This window comes from Staurois parvus, unplaced genomic scaffold (genome assembly GCF_062004578.1).
Source record: "Staurois parvus isolate SC_StPar_1 unplaced genomic scaffold, SC_StPar_1.0 ptg000346l, whole genome shotgun sequence".
In the NCBI taxonomy this organism is placed as follows: Eukaryota; Metazoa; Chordata; class Amphibia; order Anura; family Ranidae; genus Staurois; species Staurois parvus.
This window is the reverse complement of record NW_028318142.1, coordinates 735,567-763,493: the sequence shown is the minus strand read 5'-3', so window position 1 is coordinate 763,493 and position 27,927 is coordinate 735,567.

Here is a 27,927-nt window from a genome sequence, read left to right as displayed (position 1 = left end):
CGTGTGGAGCAGCCGACCTCCATTGCAGCAGGGCAGCCACTCAGCACGGGAAGCTAGTGGAGATCACTGGAGTAGCAGTGTCTACTTCATCGATTTTCAGCTTCCAGGGGCATCGGCCAGGTATGGTATATACACAGTTACATTGATCCAAGCTGGACTAGTGTACGTATGTATAAAATATTTGTACCTGAAGGCATCATTCACACCAGAACACACAGAACGTGGGTTTCCTGCACCATGCTCAAAACACACGGCACATGCGATCTGCAACAAGTATCAGTGTTAACAACACCCCAAATGCAGGTCACAAACACAGTGCGTCTGCCTGCACCTGATCACATGTTACAGAAATACCATGGGATCCACTTGTGTATTATTAAAAGTAGTGTAGGCACTACTGTTGGAGCAGTCCAATGTGATTTCACTCATTTCAAATGAATGGTCTGAAATCGTACTGCACCCAGATCCCACATGAATCGCACAGGAATGTACTGTGCATGCCTGTGCGATTAGTGGTGTGAACCAGCCCTTAATCTACATGATATAATCCTCCTAACTGTGTGACGAGGTTGTAAAATCTCAGAAGTGGATGAACAGAAAGGTAAGCCCATAGATGAATCAGTTTTTTTTTTGTTCAACCAGCAAGGTGACTGACTCAGTTCCTCCATCCATACACTTGCTGTAGATTGGGGAATCCTCCTCACTGATCTGTTGTATTCTGATGGTGGGGAGACTTCTCCAGCATCAGAATACACTGATCAGCACTGCAGGCTATAACTGGCAGCGCTGATTGAACGAGGCAAATCCAACAGGGTAGTTGTACGGAAGTTGATCGTTAGGTTAGTTTCTGTACAACCTCCTTTCCCATGTATGGATCGAAATTCAGCCAGGTCAGCCTAAGTCTGTTGGCGAGTAAAACAACTATTTTATTTGTATGTCTCTTGTGCATTTAGCAGCTTGTCTAAAGTTTAGCTTTAACCGCTTCCTGCCGCCCTATAGCAAAAATACTGCTACAGGGCGGCAGGGCTGCGCACAATCGTGTATATACGTGATTTTGCATTTCCGGGTAGGGGTGTGCGCACCCTACACGTGCTGCCATTGGCGGCCTCAGCTGTCAATCACCGGGTCCTGGACGATGATTCACCGCTGGCACCCAGCGATTTCCGAGTATCACTGATGGTGGAGAGACCTGTATGTAAACAATACAGATCTCTCTCCTGTCAGCTCCTGCACACTGCTTTGTATGGCTCTCCATAGCAGAGCCATACAAAGCAATGTGCTGACACAGTGAAACACACAGACAGTAAAACAGCACACAGTTAACCCTTTGATCACCCCAGATGTTAACCCCTTCCTGCCAAGTGCCATTAGTACAGTGTCAGTGCTTTTTATTAGCACTGGTCACTGTATTAGTGTCACTGGGGATGTCAGTGGCGGTTAGTCAGTTCCTCCCAGTGTCAAATGCCTCCTGCTGTCCTGCTATAAGTCTCTGATCACCACCATTAGTAGTATTAAAAAAAAAACAAATTCCAGTCTATATACCGCCATTTGTAGACGATATAACCTTCATGTAAACCAATTAATTTACACGTATTGGGTTTTTTTTTTTTTAGCAAAGATGTAGCAGAATACATTTTGTCCTAAATTTATGAAGAAATTAGATTTTTTTTTATTGAACATGTTTTATAGCAAAATATTGTTTGTTTTTTCAAAATTGTTGGTCTTTTTGTTTATAGCGCAAAAAATAAAAAACACAGAGGTGATCAAATACCACCGAAAAAAAAGCTCTGTTTTGGGGAAAAAGGAACATACATTTCATTTATGTACAGCTTTGCATGACCGCACAATAGTCAGTTAAATTAACGCAGCGCCTTATTGCAAAAATTGGCCTGGTCAGGAAGGGGGGTAAATCCTTTGGAGGGCGGCGGGGGGGGGGGGTTAATGCAGCTCTGTTTCCAGTAATAATGACTTAATGATAACATTGATTCTTTTTTTAAATGCAACTAGTGTACGTACCTGAGTTTGGTTTGAAGAATGCAAAGTGTTCTCTGATTGGATGAGGTGTAAAGCATGACATCACTGCCCTGCCTCTGCCTTGTCCAATCAGAAAATTGTATTCATTGAGAAAATGCCAAGCATTGGTACCATGTGGAGCAGCCAACCTCCATTGCAGCAGGGCAGCCACTCAGCACGGGAAGCTAGTGGAGATCACTGGAGTAGCAGTGTCTACTTCATCGATTTCCAGCTTCCAGGGGTATCGGCCAGGTATGGTATATACACAGTTACATTGATCCAAGCTGGACTAGTGTACGTATGTATAAAATATTCTTACCTGAAGGCATCATTCACACCAGAACACACACAGAACGTGGGTTTCCTGCACCATGCTCAAAACGCACGGCACATGCGATCTGCAACAAGTATCAGTGTTAACAACACCCCAAATGCAGGTCACAAATGCAGTGCGTCTGCCTGCACCTGATCACATGTTACAGAAATACCATGGGATCCACTTGCTGTGAATTTTTAAAAGTAGTGTAGGCACTACTGTTGGAGCAGTCCAATGTGATTTCACTCCTTTCAAATGAATGGTCTGAAATCGTACTGCACCCAGATCCCACATGAATCGCACAGGAATGTACTGTGCATGCCTGTGCGATTAGTGGTGTGAACCAGCCCTTAATCTACATGATATAATCCTCCTAACTGTGTGACGAGGTTGTAAAATCTCAGAAGTGGATGAACAGAAAGGTAAGCCCATAGGTGAATCAGTTTTTTTCGTTCAACCAGCAAAGTGACTGACTCAGTTCCTCCATCCTTACACTCGCTGTAGATTGGGGAATCCTCCCCACTGATCTGTTGTATTCTGATGGTGGGGAGACCTACCCACCATCAGAATACACTGATCAGCATTGCAGGCCATAACTGGCAGCACTGATCGAGCGAGGCAAATGCAATAGGGTAGTTGTACAGAAGTTGATCGTTAGGTTAGTTTCTGTACAACCTCCCTTCCCATGTATGGATCGAAATTTGGCCAGGTCAGCTTAAGTCTGTTGGCGAGTAAAACAACTCCTTTATTTGTATGTCTCTTGTGTATTTAGCAGCTTGTCTAAAGTTTAGCTTTACAGTCATTGTAAAGTCTTTAGGTTTTGCATTTCTGCATTATATGTGCAGCTCCTCCCCAGCCCCCTCTAAATATGTGATCTTGACCCAGCGCTGTCTCTGTGAGCAATAGCACTGCTCTCTCTCCCTCCTCACTGGTTTCAGTGAGAGCAGAGGGAGGCATTGGCTCCTTCTGCTGTCAGTCAAATCCAGTGAGAAGGGACCAACAGATGCACACAGTATCGGGACATGTTCATACAGTGCCCAGGGCAAGGATGCAGAGCTGCACCCCCCACTGTTAATGTATGCCGTAGAATGGGTTTAGTACCCTGTTTCTATTCTCTGCCCCCTTGCTGCACTGTGCCCAGGGCAGCTGTCCCTCCTGCTCACCCCTTCTCCCAGCCATGGACACACACAGCATGGTTCAGGATTAAGCCCACACGTGGCAAAAATAGGATTTAAAGGATTCCTATTGTGGGACATAGAGAAGAGATGGAGGCCAGATTGGTTGCAGGTGACCCCAGAAGAGGATTGGGGCTGCTCTGTGTAAAACCATTCAACAGAGCAGGTAAATATAACATGTATTCCCTCCACTGGCTCCTGATTGCCCAACGCATTAAATTCAAACTACTAACACAGACATAGAAAGCCATTCATAACGCTGCCCCAAACTACCTCACTGACCTGATACCCAAATACCACCCTACCCGTAATCTTCGCTCCTCACAAGACCTCCTACTTTCTAGCTCCCTGGTCTCCACCTCCCACACCCGACTGCAGGACTTCCTAGGACTTCCCCCATCCTCTGGATCTCACTACCCCAATCCATCAGACTGTCACCTACCCTCCTCGCCTTTAGGCGCACCCTGAAAACCCATCTCTTCAGGGAAGCCTACCCCGCCCTCACCTAACAGCCGATCTCCTCCACTCCTCCTACCACTCCATCCCCCACAGCCACTTCCTCCTGTACCACTATCCCCTCCCTCCTAGATTGTAAGCTTGAAAGAGCAGGGCCCTTGACCCCCTTGTGTATTTTTTTGTTACTGTATTGTCTCATGTTCTGTCCCCCACTATAATGTACAGCGCTGAGCAAACCTTTTAGCGCTATATAAATACTGTATAATAATAATAATGTTTGTTTTTTCTTGTTTTGTTTTTTAAAGAACATTTGCAATCACTTTAAATCAAACATGTTACTTTGTCCTGAATGGACCCGGCTTCCTTCCCCCGGGCCCCACTGCAGTCATATTAGCTGCTATTGCAGTGTTTTCTAATACATCCTCATATGGTATACTGTGCTGTATCAAAGTGGGCTCCTAGAAATATTGATGTTTTAAAGGATGAGGTTTATTACTGTGAAGTGCTTATCAGAGTGAACACGGTGATATACACAAGCAGCAATACACAGGTAGCAGTGGCAATATGCAGTCAATGAAGGCAAGTGGAAATACAATTTTCCCATATGCAGGTGTGAAGTGGTGATAACATATTACTCGATAATGTTTTTGAGAAATAGAGACTTGTAGTGTTCAATTTATTATTTCACGCAGAAAAATGATTGAACAACGTAGCAATATTTATGTGTGCAAATTGAACGTTCTGATGAAAAACGGATTATGAGTTATATTAGAAAACTCAATTAATTAAAACAAAACCTTCATTTTATGAAACTTTCCCTTATGAGCTGTATACAGTCAGTGTAATATATGGACAATGTACATAGAAGATAAACAAATAGGAGCAGCACTTCTATAATCCACCAGCAAGCTCCTGCTGTCCACCAACATGCATGACCCTTGACATAATATTAGACTTTCTCCTGAGTATGTGACCCAGCATGGGTAAGGGTCAAATAAAGCTCATGCGTTCCAAAGCAAATGTGTGTGGTGTCTTCTTTCTTCTCAGGTGTTCCCCTTTAAGGCTCTGAGGTAGTGGTACCAAAATAAAAAAAAAACTATACAGCACAGTATGTCCATATACACCATACAATCAATATCTCTTCTATGTGTGCCAATATCAAATGTGTATCACTCACGGGAGTGCACATGGTGACTTAATTTAACTTGTCTGAATGCCTTTTTGAGCATTATTTTATATATTTGTACTTTTGTGAAACAGGATTACACTCCAATATATTTAGTTTTATTATATATATATATATATATATACAGTTGCAAGAAAAAGTATGTGAACCCCTTGGGATTACGTGGAGTTTTGCATGAATTGGGCATAAAATGTGCTCTGAACGTCATCTAAGTCACAACAATAGAAGAACACAGTCTGCTGAACATAATACTACACAAACATTAGATGTTGCCATGGTTTAATTGCACATAACATGTAAACATTCACAGTTCAGGGAGGAAAAAGTATGTGAGGCCCTAGCTAATGACTTCTCCCAGAGGTAATTGGAGCCAGGAGTGAGCCAACCTTGACTCCAATCAGTTTGATGATATTGGATGTGTTGCTGACAGCTGTCCTGCCCTTAAAAAACACACACCTGTGTTGGGTTTACTGGTTTCAAGAAGCACTGTCTGATGTGAACCATGCCTCGCAGAAAAGAGCTACGATCAAGAATTGTTGACTTGCATGAAGCTGGAAAGGGTTACAAAAGTATCTCCAAAAGCCTTGACGTTCATGTGTCCACGGTAAGACAGACTGTCTACAAATGGAGAAAGTTTCGCACTGTTGCTACTCTCCCTAGGCGTGGTCGTCCTGTAAAAATGACTGCAAGAGCACAGCGCAGAATGCTGCATGAGGTAAAGAAGAATCCCAGAGTATCAGCTAAAGACCTACAGAAATCTCTGGCACATGCTAACATTTTTGTTTACACATCTACATTAAGGAAAACATTAAACAAGAATGGAGTACATGGGAAGACACCACGGAGGAAGCCATTGCTGTCCAAAAAGAATATTGCAGCACGTTTGAAGTTTGCAAAAGAGCACCTGGATGTTCCACAGCACTACTGGCAAAATATACTGTGGACAGATGAAACCAAGATTGAGTTGTTTGGGAAGAACACACAACACTATGTGTGGAGAAAAAAAGGCACAGCACACCAACATCAAATCCTCATCCCCACTGTAAAACATGGCGGAGGGAGCATCATGGTTTGGGGCTGCTTTGCTGCCTCAGGGCCTGGACGGATTGTTGTCATTGATGGGAAAATGAATTCCAGAGTTTATCAAGACATTTTGCAGGAAAACGTACGACCATCTGTCCGCCAACTGAAGCTCCGCAGAGGATGGGTGATGCAACAGGACAATGACCCAAAGCATACAAGTAATTCAACAAAACAATGGCTGCAACAGCACAGAATACGCCTTCTGGAGTGGCCCAGTCAGAGTCCTGACCTCAACCCGATTGAAATGCTGTGGCATGACCTTAAGAGAGCGATTCACACCAGACATCCCAAGAACATTGCTACACTGAAACAGTTTTGTGAAGAGGAGTGGTCCAAAATGACTCCAGATCGTTGTGCAGGTCTGATCTGCAACTACAGGAAACGTTTGGTTGAGGTTATTGCTGCCAAAGGAGGGTCAACCAGTTATTAAGTCCAAAGGTTCACATACTTTTTCCTCCCTGCACTGTGAATGTTTACATGTTATGTGCAATTAAACCATGACAACATCTAATGTTTGTGTAGTATTATGTTCAGCAGACTGTGTTCTTCTATTGTTGTGACTTAGATGACGTTCAGAGCACATTTTATGCCCAATTCATGCAAAACTCCACGTAATCCCAAGGGGTTCACATACTTTTTCTTGCAACTGTATATATGTTCTTTTATTATATATTATATATATTTTGATTGATATTTTGTGAGGATTGAAGCAATCAGTAGCACATTTGGATTGAGAGAATGAAGAAACAGATTTATTGATGGATGGATGAAGACTAAGAAAGTATCAGCTTGGTCTGGGTATTTTGGCATGTGGATCTGAGGAGTGATGAATACTGGGTGATATATGTTTGATATTGGCACATAGATTTACTAAAACTACAGTATGTATTATGATTACCTACCTAAAAAAATCTGTCAGGCCCTTGCTCTGCATACAGTAGTTGATGGTAGATCAATATAAGATTGTGCAATTAGACTGTATAATTTATGGTGGCCTTAAAGATATTGCGCAGTGATTGTACAGCCAGATTGCAACCTATGTGGCCAGGGTAAAGCCAAAACCATACCCCCTTTCAAGCATCTCTTTGCATTCCCTTTTAAAAAAAAAAACATTTGTAGGCATACATCTTTTGAAGTGGTCTTCGGTCTGGTCCTCTTCCTCTTCTTCCTGTGGCGGTGGTGGGTGGTTCTCAGTAATGCAAAGAATGGCTCCATGTAATTACATGTTCACTGTTCTCTGTATCATTCTCTTGTGAGCGCGGGACAGCTGGATGACAGACCCCCAGAGGACCATCTAAAACGTTCCTCCTGCGCTTATTAAGAGTAATCAGTATATAAATAAGCGACCAACACTCTATTTTATACCTTTCAAAAACTGTGTCAAACAATATTAATAGTGCAGCGCTATACCATAAAAATACAATGGAAATATTAATACATTAATCAGTGATAATAATACATGATAAATAATATAAAATACAAATAATTCATGAATAGAATATACATGCAAAAAAACAATACTAAAGTGATAAGATCCTATGCGGATCTATTTGGGGCCAAATAATATATTGTGCCCAATATTGTGTTATAAGGTTCTCTCCAAACCTCATAAAGTGAAAAACCAATCAAAACAAATCCCCAGGGTAATAAATCCCCAGATATATAATCCAATAGACAAACGAAAAAAACCCCACTGGTGTAAAAAATCTGTAATTCTCCAAATCTGGGGGAATAATCTCCTAAAACAAAGTGACCAGTGTTTAAATACAAGCAATCAGCAGTATATGACAAAAATATTTAGTGACAGGTCAACAGAAAAAAATCCCTAAATGTCCACAAAAAATCTTATATGAATCATGTTCCAAAACATACATAAATATATTCCATGCAAGGTGATAAGGTGAATGTGTATTCACACCAACTGCAAAATGTCAGACACGTGGTGACGTAGTTCCCGTACGCGGTGACGTACATCCGGCATGGACGCCATCTTAGCACACCCAATCCCTGAAACCCATGCAGTACACCATAGCATGAGGTTTAAAGGCATGTTTGTTGCTGCTTAAAAGTGAGTGGGCATTTTATCTAATTATTATTATTATTACATCGCGTTTATATAGCCCCAAAGGGTTTGCTCAGCGCTGTACAATAGAGGGGGGGACAATACATGAAACTGTACAGCAACAACAAACAGCACACAAGGGGTTAGAGGGCCCTACTCTTTCGAGCTTACAATCTAGGATTTATTGAAATAAACACACAATATTTAAACATATTACACTATGGAGGATCTTTTGTTTCCAACTATGGTCCGGATGGGAGAGTATACAGTATAGCGGATACCAGGGGCGGACTGACAACTCATGGGGCCCCTGGGCAATAGGGGATCATGGGTCCCCTGTGTCCTCGGCCAAACTCAAACCACGCCCAAAAAAGCCTATGAAAGGTACCAGGGGCATCTCATGGGGCCCCCTACTGACCCCGTGTCCTCGGGCAGTGCCCAAGTGCTCGAATGGCGGATACTTATAGCTGGAGAGGACCGGAGGAGCGTAAGTGCCGCCAGAGAGGGGTATTACGGTTGGATACCATCCAGTAACCTGATACTGCCTGTGAAGGATCCTGGGGTGATCCTGAAAGCGAGATGGCCCAGTGGGTCGTAGTAAAGAGGTGAGGGGGCATTCTAGCCACTGAGGATTTTTGCAGTTGGTGTGAATACACATTCACCTTATCACCTTGCATGGAATATATTTATGTATGTTTTGGAGCATGATTCATATAAGATTTTTTGTGGACATTTAGGGATTTTTTTCTGTTGACCTGTCACTGAATATTTTTGTCATATACTGCTGATTGCTTGTATTTAAACACTGGTCACTTTGTTTTTAGGAGATTATTCCCCCAGATTTGGGGAATCGCAGTTTTTTTTACACCAGTGGGGGTTTTTTTTTCGATTGTCTATTGGATTATATGTCCGCGAAGTTATTACCCTGGGGATTTGTTTTGATTGGTTTTTCACTTTATGAGGTTTGGAGAGGACCTTATAACACAATATTGGGCACAATATATTATTTGGCACCAAACAGATCCGCATAGGATCTTATCACTTTAGTATTGTTTTTTGCATGTACATTCTATTCATGAATTATATTTGTATTTTATATTATTTATCATGTATTATTATCACTGATTAAAGTATTAATATTTACATTGTATTTTTATGGTATAGCGCTGCACTATTAATATTGTTTGCCCCAGAGGAACATGACACCCTGGGATCACAGGAAGTTGGGATTATGGACTTTATTCAACCTAGAAGCGTACCGGTGGCCATGACCTTACTTAGTCTGACAAATGTTTTCTTTTTTTTTTTTAAAGAAGTGTTAACCCCCAAAGCAAACATTTATTATATTGCAGCTTACCAGTTCTTTGATGTAATGGTTGCATTCATTTTCTTTTTAAAGCTTTCTTTTATTTTCACCTGGTGGTCCAGCCAGTAAGTCTGGGGTTTTTTCAACAGAAAAAGCTCTCCAGCAAATGTAGAGACAAACCACTGACAGGGGTGCTTACAATGAACAGTTTTTATTCATTTATGTAAAATCTTTATCCCAAAACAAAAATAAACTGTTAGCTGTAGCTGATGAGAAAGAAGCTGTTAGTGTATCTAAATCTGCTACTCCATCTAACAGTCCCCTCCCCCAAGACTGACAATGCTGGTGCCCCGTGCTCTTCCATTCAGAGAGGGGGTACTCTAATGCAGGAGGTGTGTTACTGGCCAGATCACCAGGTGAAGACAGAGAAAAAAAGCCTATAAAAGAAAGCTAATGCAGCCACCACATCTAAGGATTGGGAAACTTCAATATATTACGTACCTGTACATTACTCGACCATTGGTGGTTATACAGGGTACGATGCCTGCAGCTACAGGCATCACCCCAGTACTGTTTTTTAGAGCCGGCAGTTAGCAACCGGAGTGACTAAGTAGCCTCTTGATCGCTATTACAAGCAGCAGGGGGGGTAACTGTCTTCCGTCGCTTGCTCGGGATCTCCCATCCCACCAATTCCAGCATTGTTCAGCTCTCTGCTATGATAACCCGGCAGCGATGACCTATCATCACTTCTGATTTACCTGGATGTCAATGACACCATTTTTAAAAACTCACAAAAGCAGTCAAAACCATCAATTTTGGTATTTTGAATGCTTTTAAGTGCAGAGGAGGGATTTGGGGTCTTTTGATCCAAGATCCCTCCAAACAGAGTACTCGTCACATGCCTACTGCTATTATTATTATTATTATACAGGATTTATATAGCACCAACAGTTTGCTCAGCGCTTTACAATATAATGGGAGACAATACAGCAATGATACAGTTCAATACAAGAGGGATAGGAGGGCCCTGCTCCTTGGAGCTTAGAATCTAAGAGATCACAAGGATGTTTACATTTTTGTGTGACAGCAATAAAAAAAAATTAAAGCAAAATTGTAAAAATAAATTAAATTAATTAAAAAAAAAACAAAAGTGCTGACGCTTCCCTCCCCCCGCACTCATGCGCAAAGGTGAATGCATGTGTTGGTCCCGCACACATGCAAATAGCGATCGTCCCACACATATCAGGTATCACCACGAATGTCAGATCATGGGCAGTAATTCTAGCACTAGGCCTTCTCTGTGAATCTAAAGTGGTAACCTGCAAAGGCTTTTAAATTGTCACTTATGGATAGTACAATTTGCGTAGTTTGTCCCTGTTGCATGGGTGTGCGCAATTTTAACCAATTCAATACCGGGCAATTTTACACCTTCCTGCCCAGGCCAGTTTTCAGGTTTCAGCGCTCTCACACTTTGAATGACAATTGCGCGGTCATACAACATTGTACCCAAACTAAAATTTTATCATTTTCTTCACACAACTAGAGCTTTCTTTTGGTGGTATTTAATCACCGCTAGGGTTTTTATTTTTTGCTAAATTAACAAAAAAAGACCAAAAGTTTTGAAAAAAAAAAGTTTTTCTTTGTTTCTGTTATAAAAGTTTGCAAATAAATAATTGTTCTTCATAAATTTAGGCCGAGATGTATTCTGCTACATGTCTTTGGTAAAAATAACCCAAATTAGGATGTATTATTTAGTTTGTAGGAAAGTTATAGAGTTCACAAACTATGGTATAGATCTGAATATTGATCAATCCTGAAGTACTGACAGCCAATCTAATTTCTTGAGGTTCAAGAATGTCAGAATAGTACAGATATCCCCCAAATGACCCCTTTTTGCAGAGTAGACAGTCCGACGTATTTCATAAGAGGCATGGCGAGTTTTTTGAAGTTGTATTTTTTTTGTCATTATTTTTCGGAAAATGAAAAAAATTAGTTTCACTATTTTTTTTTTACATATTGTCACCAGTGCAGTACAGCGTCATCATATAACTGGCATGGCGGTGATCAGGGACACTGACTGGTGACAGTATGAAAAAATATATATATATATGTTTTTTTATTGTTTTTTTATTTTTTTTATTATTTTTTATTTTGTATTAATTTTTTTTTCTTTTTTTTAAGATTTTTTTTTCATATTTCACTATGACCAAAGTAGTACAATGTTACCATAGTAACATTGTACTACTTTGGGGAAGTGATCAGTATTTTTTTTTTTTTTTACACAATTTGCTTATAGCAAAGAATTACTTTGCTATAAGCAAGCATTTACCTGAATGACATCGATTCATTCAGGGTGTTTTTTGGTTATTTTTGTGTTTAGCTGTGATTTGGCCACAGCTAATCACATGCCATGTGCATGTGATTAGCTGTGACTAGAGATGAGCGAAGAAATGAAAAATTCGATTCGACTGATTCGGCGAATTCGTGGACAATATTCGATTCGAGTCGAATAAATTCGCTGTGAATTTAACTTAAAAAAGGGTGTTTCTAGGCTTCAGAGAGACTTAATATTAGTGCAGAACACTGTACCTTTAATTTAAATGCCCTTGGAGTCTGCTGGGGAAGAGAAATAATACTGTCTGTCAGTATGACATGCAGATGAGTGCCGTCGATCTTAGAATCACTGCACACTTCACTCCTTTGGCCAGTCACGGGGCCAAAACCAGTGTTTGGAGCCACAGTGTGGCGGTGGAGGCAGCAGCAATGGGAGGCCATACAGCAACCTATGACAAAATGGAAACCAGCAGGAGCGTGAGGAGACCTGAAAGTGGCACATGGCAGAGTGGGAGCAATGGGAGGCGGTACAGGGACCCAGGTCACACTATGGGCCCAGCAGCAGCGTGACCAGGCGGTACGGGGGCCCATGGCCGATATGGGGCTTGGTGGCACCTATGGAAGGCCTGTAATCTGCCAGCAACCTATGACAAAATGGACAACCGCAGGAGTGTGAGGAGATTTCAAAGTGGCACATGGCAGAGTGGAAGCAATGGAAGGCCGTACAGGGACCCAGGTCACACTGTGGGACCAGCATCAGCGTGAACAGGCGGTACGGGGGCCCATGGCCGATTTGACCTCATTCATCCCATAGTCCTGCCGACTCACGAATAGCGTGGCCTCCTCAAAGGGCCTGAGCAAGCGCAGGTGTCACACATGAGCTGCTAATGGCTGACATCTAAGTTACACAGGGAGTACCTTTATCCGCTTTTAACATCAGGAAATCTGTGATGGCCTTTAGCTGTTCGTAAAGGCGGTCTAACATATGTAGGGTTGAATTCCACCTTGTTGCAACGTCACAGCATGAGGAGTCGGTACGGGGGCCCATGGCAGATTACATGTCTGGCAGCAGCTATGTGAGGCCCGTAATCTGCCTGCACCCTATGTCAAAAAATTTAACACACCAGCAGTGTGAAGAGACCTGAAAGTGGCACATGGCAGCAGAGTGTGGCGATGGAGACAGCAGCAATGGGAGGCCGTACAGGGACCCATGAGAGACTCTAGACTTGGCAGCAGCATGAGGAGGCGGTATATAGGGGCCCATGGCAGATTAGGGGCCTGGCAGCAGCTATGTGAGGCCCGTAATCTGCCTGCACCCTATGTCAAAAAATTTAACACACCAGCAGTGTGAAGAGACCTGAAAGTGGCACATGGCAGCAGAGTGTGGCGATGGAGACAGCAGCAATGGGAGGCCATACAGGGACCCATGACAGACTCTGGACTTGGCAGCAGCATGAGGAGGCGGTATATAGGGGCCCATGGCAGATTAGGGGCCTGGCAGCAGCTATGTGAGGCCCGTAATCTGCCTGCACCCTATGTCAAAAAATTTAACACACCAGCAGTGTGAAGAGACCTGAAAGTGGCACATGGCAGCAGAGTGTGGCGATGGAGACAGCAGCAATGGGAGGCCGTACAGGGACCCATGAGAGACTCTAGACTTGGCAGCAGCATGAGGAGGCGGTATATAGGGGCCCATGGCAGATTAGGGGCCTGGCAGCAGCTATGTGAGGCCCGTAATCTGCCTGCACCCTATGTCAAAAAATGTAACACACCAGCAGTGTGTGAGGAGACCTGAAAGTGGCACATGGCAGAGTGTGGCGATGGAGACAGCAGCAATGGGAGGCCGTACAGGGACCCATGAGAGACTCTGGACCTGGCAGCAGCATGAGGAAGCGGTATATAGGGGCCTATGGCAGATTAGGGGCCTGGCAGCAGCTATAGGAGGCCCATAATCTGCCAGCACCCTATGTCAAAAAATTCTACACACCAGCAGTGTGTGAGGAGACCTGAAAGTGGCACATGGCAGAGTGTGGCGATGGAGACAGCAGCAATGGGAGGCCGTACAGGGACCCATGAGAGACTCTGGACCTGGCAGCAGCATGAGGAGGCGGTATATAGGGGCCTATGGCAGATTAGGGGCCTGGCAGCAGCTATAGGAGGCCCATAATCTGCCAGCACCCTATGTCAAAAAATTCTACACACCAGCAGTGTGAGGAGACCTGAAAGTGGCACATGGCAGCAGAGTGTGGCGATGGAGACAGCAGCAATGGGAGGCCGTACAGGGACCCATGACAGACTCTAGACTTGGCAGCAGCATGAGGAGGCGGTATATAGGGGCCCATGGCAGATTAGGGGCCTGGCAGCAGCTATGTGAGGCCCGTAATCTGCCTGCACCCTATGTCAAAAAATTTAACACACCAGCAGTGTGAAGAGACCTGAAAGTGGCACATGGCAGCAGAGTGTGGCGATGGAGACAGCAGCAATGGGAGGCCATACAGGGACCCATGACAGACTCTGGACTTGGCAGCAGCATGAGGAGGCGGTATATAGGGGCCCATGGCAGATTAGGGGCCTGGCAGCAGCTATGTGAGGCCCGTAATCTGCCTGCACCCTATGTCAAAAAATTTAACACACCAGCAGTGTGAAGAGACCTGAAAGTGGCACATGGCAGCAGAGTGTGGCGATGGAGACAGCAGCAATGGGAGGCCGTACAGGGACCCATGAGAGACTCTAGACTTGGCAGCAGCATGAGGAGGCGGTATATAGGGGCCCATGGCAGATTAGGGGCCTGGCAGCAGCTATGTGAGGCCCGTAATCTGCCTGCACCCTATGTCAAAAAATTTAACACACCAGCAGTGTGAAGAGACCTGAAAGTGGCACATGGCAGCAGAGTGTGGCGATGGAGACAGCAGCAATGGGAGGCCGTACAGGGACCCATGAGAGACTCTGGACTTGGCAGCAGCATGAGGAGGCGGTATATAGGGGCCCATGGCAGATTAGGGGCCTGGCAGCAGCTATGTGAGGCCCGTAATCTGCCTGCACCCTATGTCAAAAAATTTAACACACCAGCAGTGTGAAGAGACCTGAAAGTGGCACATGGCAGCAGAGTGTGGCGATGGAGACAGCAGCAATGGGAGGCCGTACAGGGACCCATGAGAGACTCTAGACTTGGCAGCAGCATGAGGAGGCGGTATATAGGGGCCCATGGCAGATTAGGGGCCTGGCAGCAGCTATGTGAGGCCCGTAATCTGCCTGCACCCTATGTCAAAAAATGTAACACACCAGCAGTGTGTGAGGAGACCTGAAAGTGGCACATGGCAGAGTGTGGCGATGGAGACAGCAGCAATGGGAGGCCGTACAGGGACCCATGAGAGACTCTGGACCTGGCAGCAGCATGAGGAAGCGGTATATAGGGGCCTATGGCAGATTAGGGGCCTGGCAGCAGCTATAGGAGGCCCATAATCTGCCAGCACCCTATGTCAAAAAATTCTACACACCAGCAGTGTGTGAGGAGACCTGAAAGTGGCACATGGCAGAGTGTGGCGATGGAGACAGCAGCAATGGGAGGCCGTACAGGGACCCATGAGAGACTCTGGACCTGGCAGCAGCATGAGGAGGCGGTATATAGGGGCCTATGGCAGATTAGGGGCCTGGCAGCAGCTATAGGAGGCCCATAATCTGCCAGCACCCTATGTCAAAAAATTCTACACACCAGCAGTGTGAGGAGACCTGAAAGTGGCACATGGCAGCAGAGTGTGGCGATGGAGACAGCAGCAATGGGAGGCCGTACAGGGACCCATGACAGACTCTAGACTTGGCAGCAGCATGAGGAGGCGGTATATAGGGGCCCATGGCAGATTAGGGGCCTGGCAGCAGCTATGTGAGGCCCGTAATCTGCCTGCACCCTATGTCAAAAAATTTAACACACCAGCAGTGTGAAGAGACCTGAAAGTGGCACATGGCAGCAGAGTGTGGCGATGGAGACAGCAGCAATGGGAGGCCATACAGGGACCCATGACAGACTCTGGACTTGGCAGCAGCATGAGGAGGCGGTATATAGGGGCCCATGGCAGATTAGGGGCCTGGCAGCAGCTATGTGAGGCCCGTAATCTGCCTGCACCCTATGTCAAAAAATTTAACACACCAGCAGTGTGAAGAGACCTGAAAGTGGCACATGGCAGCAGAGTGTGGCGATGGAGACAGCAGCAATGGGAGGCCGTACAGGGACCCATGAGAGACTCTGGACCTGGCAGCAGCATGAGGAGGCGGTATATAGGGGCCTATGGCAGATTAGGGGCCTGGCAGCAGCTATAGGAGGCCCATAATCTGCCAGCACCCTATGTCAAAAAATTCTACACACCAGCAGTGTGAGGAGACCTGAAAGTGGCACATGGCAGCAGAGTGTGGCGATGGAGACAGCAGCAATGGGAGGCCGTACAGGGACCCATGACAGACTCTAGACTTGGCAGCAGCATGAGGAGGCGGTATATAGGGGCCCATGGCAGATTAGGGGCCTGGCAGCAGCTATGTGAGGCCCGTAATCTGCCTGCACCCTATGTCAAAAAATTTAACACACCAGCAGTGTGAAGAGACCTGAAAGTGGCACATGGCAGCAGAGTGTGGCGATGGAGACAGCAGCAATGGGAGGCCATACAGGGACCCATGACAGACTCTGGACTTGGCAGCAGCATGAGGAGGCGGTATATAGGGGCCCATGGCAGATTAGGGGCCTGGCAGCAGCTATGTGAGGCCCGTAATCTGCCTGCACCCTATGTCAAAAAATTTAACACACCAGCAGTGTGAAGAGACCTGAAAGTGGCACATGGCAGCAGAGTGTGGCGATGGAGACAGCAGCAATGGGAGGCCGTACAGGGACCCATGAGAGACTCTAGACTTGGCAGCAGCATGAGGAGGCGGTATATAGGGGCCCATGGCAGATTAGGGGCCTGGCAGCAGCTATGTGAGGCCCGTAATCTGCCTGCACCCTATGTCAAAAAATTTAACACACCAGCAGTGTGAAGAGACCTGAAAGTGGCACATGGCAGCAGAGTGTGGCGATGGAGACAGCAGCAATGGGAGGCCGTACAGGGACCCATGAGAGACTCTGGACTTGGCAGCAGCATGAGGAGGCGGTATATAGGGGCCCATGGCAGATTAGGGGCCTGGCAGCAGCTATGTGAGGCCCGTAATCTGCCTGCACCCTATGTCAAAAAATTTAACACACCAGCAGTGTGAAGAGACCTGAAAGTGGCACATGGCAGCAGAGTGTGGCGATGGAGACAGCAGCAATGGGAGGCCGTACAGGGACCCATGAGAGACTCTAGACTTGGCAGCAGCATGAGGAGGCGGTATATAGGGGCCCATGGCAGATTAGGGGCCTGGCAGCAGCTATGTGAGGCCCGTAATCTGCCTGCACCCTATGTCAAAAAATGTAACACACCAGCAGTGTGTGAGGAGACCTGAAAGTGGCACATGGCAGAGTGTGGCGATGGAGACAGCAGCAATGGGAGGCCGTACAGGGACCCATGAGAGACTCTGGACCTGGCAGCAGCATGAGGAAGCGGTATATAGGGGCCTATGGCAGATTAGGGGCCTGGCAGCAGCTATAGGAGGCCCATAATCTGCCAGCACCCTATGTCAAAAAATTCTACACACCAGCAGTGTGTGAGGAGACCTAAAAGTGGCACATGGCAGAGTGTGGCGATGGAGACAGCAGCAATGGGAGGCCGTACAGGGACCCATGAGAGACTCTGGACCTGGCAGCAGCATGAGGAGGCGGTATATAGGGGCCTATGGCAGATTAGGGGCCTGGCAGCAGCTATAGGAGGCCCATAATCTGCCAGCACCCTATGTCAAAAAATTCTACACACCAGCAGTGTGAGGAGACCTGAAAGTGGCACATGGCAGCAGAGTGTGGCGATGGAGACAGCAGCAATGGGAGGCCGTACAGGGACCCATGACAGACTCTAGACTTGGCAGCAGCATGAGGAGGCGGTATATAGGGGCCCATGGCAGATTAGGGGCCTGGCAGCAGCTATGTGAGGCCCGTAATCTGCCTGCACCCTATGTCAAAAAATTTAACACACCAGCAGTGTGAAGAGACCTGAAAGTGGCACATGGCAGCAGAGTGTGGCGATGGAGACAGCAGCAATGGGAGGCCATACAGGGACCCATGACAGACTCTGGACTTGGCAGCAGCATGAGGAGGCGGTATATAGGGGCCCATGGCAGATTAGGGGCCTGGCAGCAGCTATGTGAGGCCCGTAATCTGCCTGCACCCTATGTCAAAAAATTTAACACACCAGCAGTGTGAAGAGACCTGAAAGTGGCACATGGCAGCAGAGTGTGGCGATGGAGACAGCAGCAATGGGAGGCCGTACAGGGACCCATGAGAGACTCTAGACTTGGCAGCAGCATGAGGAGGCGGTATATAGGGGCCCATGGCAGATTAGGGGCCTGGCAGCAGCTATGTGAGGCCCGTAATCTGCCTGCACCCTATGTCAAAAAATTTAACACACCAGCAGTGTGAAGAGACCTGAAAGTGGCACATGGCAGCAGAGTGTGGCGATGGAGACAGCAGCAATGGGAGGCCGTACAGGGACCCATGAGAGACTCTGGACTTGGCAGCAGCATGAGGAGGCGGTATATAGGGGCCCATGGCAGATTAGGGGCCTGGCAGCAGCTATGTGAGGCCCGTAATCTGCCTGCACCCTATGTCAAAAAATTTAACACACCAGCAGTGTGAAGAGACCTGAAAGTGGCACATGGCAGCAGAGTGTGGCGATGGAGACAGCAGCAATGGGAGGCCGTACAGGGACCCATGAGAGACTCTAGACTTGGCAGCAGCATGAGGAGGCGGTATATAGGGGCCCATGGCAGATTAGGGGCCTGGCAGCAGCTATGTGAGGCCCGTAATCTGCCTGCACCCTATGTCAAAAAATTTAACACACCAGCAGTGTGAAGAGACCTGAAAGTGGCACATGGCAGCAGAGTGTGGCGATGGAGACAGCAGCAATGGGAGGCCATACAGGGACCCATGACAGACTCTGGACTTGGCAGCAGCATGAGGAGGCGGTATATAGGGGCCCATGGCAGATTAGGGGCCTGGCAGCAGCTATAGGAGGCCCGTAATCTGCCAGCACCCTATGTCAAAAAATTTAACACACCAGCAGTGTGAAGAGACCTGAAAGTGGCACATGGCAGCAGAGTGTGGCGATGGAGACAGCAGCAATGGGAGGCCGTACAGGGACCCATGAGAGACTCTGGACTTGGCAGCAGCATGAGGAGGCGGTATATAGGGGCCCATGGCAGATTAGGGGCCTGGCAGCAGCTATGTGAGGCCCGTAATCTGCCTGCACCCTATGTCAAAAAATTTAACACACCAGCAGTGTGAAGAGACCTGAAAGTGGCACATGGCAGCAGAGTGTGGCGATGGAGACAGCAGCAATGGGAGGCCATACAGGGACCCATGACAGACTCTGGACTTGGCAGCAGCATGAGGAGGCGGTATATAGGGGCCTATGGCAGATTAGGGGCCTGGCAGCAGCTATAGGAGGCCCGTAATCTGCCAGCACCCTATGTCAAAAAATTAAACACACCAGCAGTGTGAGGAGACCTGAAAGTGGCACATGTTTGAGGCATGATTCATGGCGGATTTAGTCAGTTGTGTCAGGAACTGGTGGTTTGAAATCCAGACTAATCCACGCCTGATTCATTTTCACAAACGTGAGTCTCTCCACACTTTGGGTGGACAGTCGTGTCCTCCGCGGAGTTACAATACCTCCTGCCGCACTAAACACGCGCTCCGATGCCACGCTACTGGCCGGGCATGACAGCCTTTCAAGGGCAAATTCAGCTAGTTGGGGCCAAAGGTCAAGTTTCGTTGCCCAGTAGTCAAGGGGATTGTCTACCTCGGTTGGCAGGGTGCTGTCCAAGTAGGCCCAAGCCTGTTGTTTGAGCTCCTGCTCCAGGTCCACCTGATGCTGCTGCTGCTGCTGCGGCTGGTTAGTAGTTTCCTCACTGCGCTGGTGAAGAAAGCTACTCATCATCGACTGCAGACTGAGGCAGCCGCTGCTGGTGGAGCTGCCACTGCTCCTACCACCCCACCCCTCCCCTGCTGCCATGCCAGCGGAACGCGAGCGCACAGGGCCCACAGTGTCTGAGGATGGACGTTGGCGCACAAAGGCAGAGACCAACTGACTACATAGGTGGTTTTTATAGTACGTAATTTTGGCCTCCCTCTCAGCAGGTGTGAAAAAGGCCACCATTTTGGACCGGTAGCGAGGGTCCAACAAGGTGGACAGCCAAAAGTCATCCCTCTGTCTGATGGTTATTATTCGGCTGTCGCTACGCAAGCAACCGAGCATGCTATGGGCCATTTGTGCCAAGGAATGCGAGGGACTCCCTGCCTCCATCTCCACAGCATACTGCCACGGTGCGTCTGGGTCCTCTGTCTCCTCCTCCTCCTCTACCAGATGCTCCTGCTCCTCCACTCCTGTCCGCTGAGTGGAAAAACCACCCATTTCACTCAATAATTCCTGAGCACAAATGTCCTCCTCTACCTCCTCCTCTTCTTCCTGTCCTGCCCCCACAGGGGTCATGTGGCGTTGAGATCTGTGCGCCACGTCTACCGCACCCTGACCAGCCATTGTTAACAGCATTTGTTCCAGGACGTGCAACAGAGGAATGACGTCGTTCATCCCATAGTCCTGCCGACTCACGAATAGCGTGGCCTCCTCAAAGGGCCTGAGCAAGCGGCAGGTGTCACGCATGAGCTGCCAATGGCTGACATCTAAGTTACACAGGGGAGTACCTTTATCCGCTTGTAACATCAGGAAATCGGTGATGGCCTTTCGCTGCTCGTAAAGGCGGTCTAACATGTGTAGGGTTGAATTCCACCTTGTTGCAACGTCGCAGATCAGGCGATGCTGTGGAATTCCGTTCTGCCGCTGCAGCTCAATGAGGGTGTTCTTTGCGGTGTAGGAATGGCTGAAATGCATGCACAGTTTACGTGACATTTTAAGGATGTCTTGCAGTGGGATGGTGGATTTTAGGAACCGCTTGACAACCAGATTGAACACGTGAGCCATGCATGGCGCATGGCACAACCTTCCTTGACGCAGAGCAGACACCATGTTCTTTCCGTTGTCAGTCAACATGGTTCCGATTTTTAGTTTGCGCGGAGACAGCCATCTGTCGATTTCTCTGTTCATTACACTCAGCAGTTCCTCCCCTGTGTGACTACGTTCGCCAAGGCATACCAGGTGCAGCACAGCGTGACACCGTTGCGCCCTGCACATGTGATATGCCGGTCGGGTAATGGGACTTGGCACGGGGGTGGCGGCTGAGGACACGGCGGAAAAAGAGGTGGTAGAGGCGGACATGCTTGCTGGACCAAGGACGTGCAAACGTGGAGGCAAAAGCGTCGTGACCTGTCCAAGTTGCTGGTGCGGCTGTGCCGGCACCACGTTCACCCAGTGGGCCGTAAATGACATGTACTGTCCCTGACCGTAGTTACAGCTCCACACGTCGGCGCTGCCGTGCACTTTGGCAGAGACCGACATGCTCAAAGACTGGCCCACCATCTCTTCTACATGTGAATGCAGGGCTGGCACTGCCTTTTGGGCAAAGAAATGACGGCTTGGCACTCTCCACCGCGGCGCGGCAGAAGCCATCATTTCTCGGAAAGGTGCTGAGTCCACCAGTTGGAAAGGGAGGGACTGCAGCACCAGCAACTTGGACAGGAGGACGTTCAGCTTTTGCACCGTCGGGTGCGTGCTCGCAAACTGTTGTCTCTTGGATACGGATTCCAAGAAAGACTGTTGACGGAATCCGAGAAGAGGAGTAGCAGGAGAAGGAGCATCTGAACGAGCGGAAGATGCCAATGAGCGACAACTCCCCTCAGCAGAGGTGTTGGAGCCTTGACTGGCTGATAGAGGGCGATTGACGACGTCGGGTGACGGAGCAAGTAACGGAGCGGGTGATGGAGCGGGGGCTGGGGCAGGCAGAACCGCCGTATGTTTATCACGGTTTTCCCAGGCCACCGAATGGTGACGCTGCATATGCTGACGCAACGCTGTAGTCCCAACATGGGCCCCCTGGCCACGCTTGCATTTCTGGCCACATAGTCGACATACGGCTACGTTTACTTCCTCGGGCGGCTTGAGGAAAAATTGCCACACCACCGAGTAGGAAACTTTGCCCCCGCTACTCTTCACTGGCTGACTGCTACTTCCTCCGTGCGCAACGGCACCACTACTGGCCGTGGTGGTAGGCTGCAGTGGAGCTGGTGCTCTACTCCGTGGACGTTTGGCTCCACTGACACTGATGCGACCCTGCTGCTGTCTCCTGGGCAACCCACCGACTGTTTTGCTCGCTGCCAAGCTGCCACCCTCTTCTCCTGATGATGCGGAAGAAATTGCCTGATGACGACGAGGCTGCCAAGTGCGATCAACCTCCTCATCATCAAGTAGGGTCTCCGCCTCACTACTAGCCCCCTCGGCTGCGTCTGGGTCAGGAGACAGACCTGTCTCTAGACCGGCTACCGAGCCACTCTCCTCGCCAGTACTTGTTCGCTTGGCTGCTGAAAAGGCCGATGTCTCCCCCCGTTCCTGACCGCCCTCTGTTAGCTCTTCCTCACTGTACAGTGGGGCTGAGCCCACAGCATGCGATACTTCGCTTGGTGAGGGAACAGCAAAGGACAGGGGCAGGTAGAGGACACGTGATTTCAGTGGGCTTGGTCCCGGGCCATGCCAACTAACGGTTGTGTCTGACGTACCCACCGACCGTTGGCTGTAGGTGTCAGAGGTGACCTGGGAAGAGGAAGACGACCGAGCCAACCAATCAATGACGGCAGGGTTGTCGGTGGAGACACGACCGCTGGATGACACCGGGAGCACTGGCCTCTGGCTGCGAATACTGCTGCCTCGACCCCTTCCTCTGCTGCCACGTCTGCTCGCTCCTAAAACATTGCCTCCTCTGCCACTCCTCTGCATGTTGTCTGACATACTATTTAATTCAACGATTAGGTGTCCCTGAGTAACAATTCTCTGGCACTCAGTAACAATTCTGTCTGTCCCTGAGTATGAATTCTGTGGCCCTGAGTAACAATTATGTGTCTGTGCGAGTAACAATTCTGTGTCTGTGCGAGTAACAATTCTGTGTCTGTGCAAGTAACAATTTTGTGTCTGTGCGAGTAACAATTCTCTGGCACTCAGTAACAATTCTGTCTGTCCCTGAGTAACAATTCTCTGGCACTCAGTAACAATTCTGTCTGTCCCTGAGTATGAATTCTGTGGCCCTGAGTAACAATTCTGTGTCTGTGCGAGTAACAATTCTGTGTCTGTGCAAGTAACAATTTTGTGTCTGTGCGAGTAACAATTCTCTGGCACTCAGTAACAATTCTGTCTGTCCCTGAGTAACAATTCTCTGGCACTCAGTAACAATTCTGTCTGTCCCTGAGTATGAATTCTGTGGCCCTGAGTAACAATTCTGTGTCTGTGCGAGTAACAATTCTGTGTCTGTGCAAGTAACAATTTTGTGTCTGTGCGAGTAACAAATCTCTGGCACTCAGTAACAATTCTGTCTGTCCCTGAGTAACAATTCTCTGGCACTCAGTAACAATTCTGTCTGTCCCTGAGTAACAATTCTCTGGCACTCAGTAACAATTCTGTCTGTCCCTGAGTATGAATTCTGTGGCCCTGAGTAACAATTCTGTGTCTGTGCGAGTAACAATTCTGTGTCTGTGCAAGTAACAATTTTGTGTCTGTGCGAGTAACAATTCTCTGGCACTCAGTAACAATTCTGTCTGTCCCTGAGTAACAATTCTCTGGCACTCAGTAACAATTCTGTCTGTCCCTGAGTAACAATTCTCTGGCACTCAGTAACAATTCTGTCTATCCCTGAGTATGAATTCTGTGGCCCTGAGTAACAATTCTGTGTCTGTGCGAGTAACAATTCTGTGTCTGTGCAAGTAACAATTTTGTGTCTGTGCGAGTAACAATTCTCTGGCACTCAGTAACAATTCTGTCTGTCCCTGAGTAACAATTCTCTGGCACTCAGTAACAATTCTGTCTGTCCCTGAGTATGAATTCTGTGGCCCTGAGTAACAATTCTGTGTCTGTGCGAGTAACAATTCTGTGTCTGTGCAAGTAACAATTTTGTGTCTGTGCGAGTAACAATTCTCTGGCACTCAGTAACAATTCTGTCTGTCCCTGAGTAACAATTCTCTGGCACTCAGTAACAATTCTGTCTGTCCCTGAGTAACAATTCTCTGGCACTCAGTAACAATTCTGTCTATCCCTGAGTATGAATTCTGTGGCCCTGAGTAACAATTCTGTGTCTGTGCGAGTAACAATTCTGTGTCTGTGCAAGTAACAATTTTGTGTCTGTGCGAGTAACAATTCTCTGGCACTCAGTAACAATTCTGTCTGTCCCTGAGTAACAATTCTCTGGCACTCAGTAACAATTCTGTCTGTCCCTGAGTAACAATTCTCTGGCACTCAGTAACAATTCTGTCTATCCCTGAGTATGAATTCTGTGGCCCTGAGTAACAATTCTGTGTCTGTGCGAGTAACAATTCTGTGTCTGTGCAAGTAACAATTTTGTGTCTGTGCGAGTAACAATTCTCTGGCACTCAGTAACAATTCTGTCTGTCCCTGAGTAACAATTCTCTGGCACTCAGTAACAATTCTGTCTGTCCCTGAGTAACAATTCTCTGGCACTCAGTAACAATTCTGTCTGTCCCTGAGTAACAATTCTCTGGCACTCAGTAACAATTCTGTCTGTCCCTGAGTAACAATTCTCTGGCACTCAGTAACAATTCTGTCTGTCCCTGAGTATGAATTCTGTGGCCCTGAGTAACAATTCTGTGTCTGTGCGAGTAACAATTCTGTGTCTGTGCAAGTAACAATTTTGTGTCTGTGCGAGTAACAAATCTCTGGCACTCAGTAACAATTCTGTCTGTCCCTGAGTAACAATTCTCTGGCACTCAGTAACAATTCTGTCTGTCCCTGAGTAACAATTCTCTGGCACTCAGTAACAATTCTGTCTGTCCCTGAGTATGAATTCTGTGGCCCTGAGTAACAATTCTGTGTCTGTGCGAGTAACAATTCTGTGTCTGTGCAAGTAACAATTTTGTGTCTGTGCGAGTAACAATTCTCTGGCACTCAGTAACAATTCTGTCTGTCCCTGAGTAACAATTCTCTGGCACTCAGTAACAATTCTGTCTGTCCCTGAGTAACAATTCTCTGGCACTCAGTAACAATTCTGTCTATCCCTGAGTATGAATTCTGTGGCCCTGAGTAACAATTCTGTGTCTGTGCGAGTAACAATTCTGTGTCTGTGCAAGTAACAATTTTGTGTCTGTGCGAGTAACAATTCTCTGGCACTCAGTAACAATTCTGTCTGTCCCTGAGTAACAATTCTCTGGCACTCAGTAACAATTCTGTCTGTCCCTGAGTAACAATTCTCTGGCACTCAGTAACAATTCTGTCTGTCCCTGAGTAACAATTCTCTGGCACTCAGTAACAATTCTGTCTGTCCCTGAGTAACAATTCTCTGGCACTCAGTAACAATTCTGTCTGTCCCTGAGTATGAATTCTGTGGCCCTGAGTAACAATTCTGTGTCTGTGCGAGTAACAATTCTGTGTCTGTGCAAGTAACAATTTTGTGTCTGTGCGAGTAACAATTCTCTGGCACTCAGTAACAATTCTGTCTGTCCCTGAGTAACAATTCTCTGGCACTCAGTAACAATTCTGTCTGTCCCTGAGTAACAATTCTCTGGCACTCAGTAACAATTCTGTCTATCCCTGAGTATGAATTCTGTGGCCCTGAGTAACAATTCTGTGTCTGTGCGAGTAACAATTCTGTGTCTGTGCAAGTAACAATTTTGTGTCTGTGCGAGTAACAATTCTCTGGCACTCAGTAACAATTCTGTCTGTCCCTGAGTAACAATTCTCTGGCACTCAGTAACAATTCTGTCTGTCCCTGAGTAACAATTCTCTGGCACTCAGTAACAATTCTGTCTGTCCCTGAGTAACAATTCTCTGGCACTCAGTAACAATTCTGTCTGTCCCTGAGTAACAATTCTCTGGCACTCAGTAACAATTCTGTCTGTCCCTGAGTAACAATTCTCTGGCACTCAGTAACAATTCTGTCTGTCCCTGAGTAACAATTCTCTGGCACTCAGTAACAATTCTGTCTGTCCCTGAGTAACAATTCTGTCTGTCCCTGAGAATGAATTCTGTGGCCCTAAGAATTCTCTGGCACTCAGTAACAATTCTGTCTGTCCCTGAGTAACAATTCTCTGGCACTCAGTAACAATTCTGTCTGTCCCTGAGTAAAAATTCTGTGGCCCTAATAACGTTTCTGTGGCCCTAAGTAACAATTCTCTGGCACTGAGTAACAATTCTGTCTGTCCCTGAGTATGAATTCTGTGGCCCTAACTAGCGTTTCTTTGTCCCTAAATAACGATTCTGTGGCCCTCATTAACAAGTCTGTGTCCCTGAGTAATGGTTCTCTGTCCCTAAGTAACTTCTCTCTGTCCCCAATTCTCGTTTCTGTGGCCCTAACTCTGTCCCTGTCCCTAGTACAGAGCGGTCTGCCTCTGTTCAATGACTGCAGGCAAATGAAGATTTCCAAAATGGCCGCTATATATACCTCGACCATTACACAGTGCTGGCTGGCTGGCTGCTGATTGGCTGATGCGATCACATGTCGTTGAGGAATGCATTATGGGGCAGCGCGCCTTGTCTGCGCGCCTTCCCCGACATCCCCGCTCCGTCGCCGCACATGTCAGCCGCCATTTTCGGAAAAATTTCGATTCGCGCGTCCGAATTAGGCTGTTTTTCGGATTCGGCACGAATCGAAATTTTTCCGATATTCGACTCGAATTCCACTTCGGATACTTCGATTCGCTCATCTCTAGCTGTGACCATTCACAGCTAGACACTAGTATACAATGGATGGCATGAATGAAGCCATCCATTGTATACAACTGTCATGTGACCTGCTGTGATTGGTCACAGCAGGTCACATGGTACCGGCAACGGGGCCGATACTCAGATCTGTCATCGGCCGTGTCCGAGGTACACGGCCGTTGACAGATCGCGCCGCTGCGCCGCTCTGCAGGAGCGCAATCTGTGCATGTGCGGGAGGACGACATATGGCGTCCACCCGGAACGCTGATGACATTTGCCACCCGCCATTCGGCCATAGAGCGGGCGGCAAATGGTTAAAGCACAACATGTTAGGTATCTATTTACCCAGCGTAACATCATATTTTACATTTTACAATAATTGGGTGATGTATTGTGCTTTTTTTGCATTAAAATTCAAAAAAATTTAAATTGTGCTTGAAAAACTATTGTGCAAATACCATGTGACATAAAACATTGCAAAACCAAGTTATTCTCTAGGGCCTCTGCTAATGTTTGGGGGTTCTAAGACATTTAAAGTTGTTATGGGGGGGTGGTAAAGAAAGATTTTTTTCTGTTCTTTTGGTTTGGGTTTATTTGGTTCCCACATGCAGTAATCCACTCTATTCCCTTGTATCATTTTGCTAAGCGTTGCTACACTCTTGACCCTTGGAAGAAATGCTGTAATTCTGAGGCTGCACCACCTTACAGAAAGAATGTCAATTTTTTTGACGCCAGCAATAAAAGTTGGCTTCGGTAACAGGCGAGACAATCTTCACTCACAGAAAGATTTATTATTCTGCTGACATATTGAAATCCCGTCACCTTTCATCCAGCTTCTTCACTTTTGTTGCATTCCTATTTCTACCATGATTTTCTCCTGAGAGGTATGTAAAGCATCCAGAATATGAGACTGTACGTTACATTGATGTAAAGGACTTCTTAGAAGTCAATCAAAACACACAAGAAGCCATGCTTGTAATAATACATCTGTTAGCTCTGATGAATAGAGACAACCAAATGTTTTCATTGTCAGACAGTTGCGCAAAATGAAAATCTGTCATGAGAAAAATACAGAGGA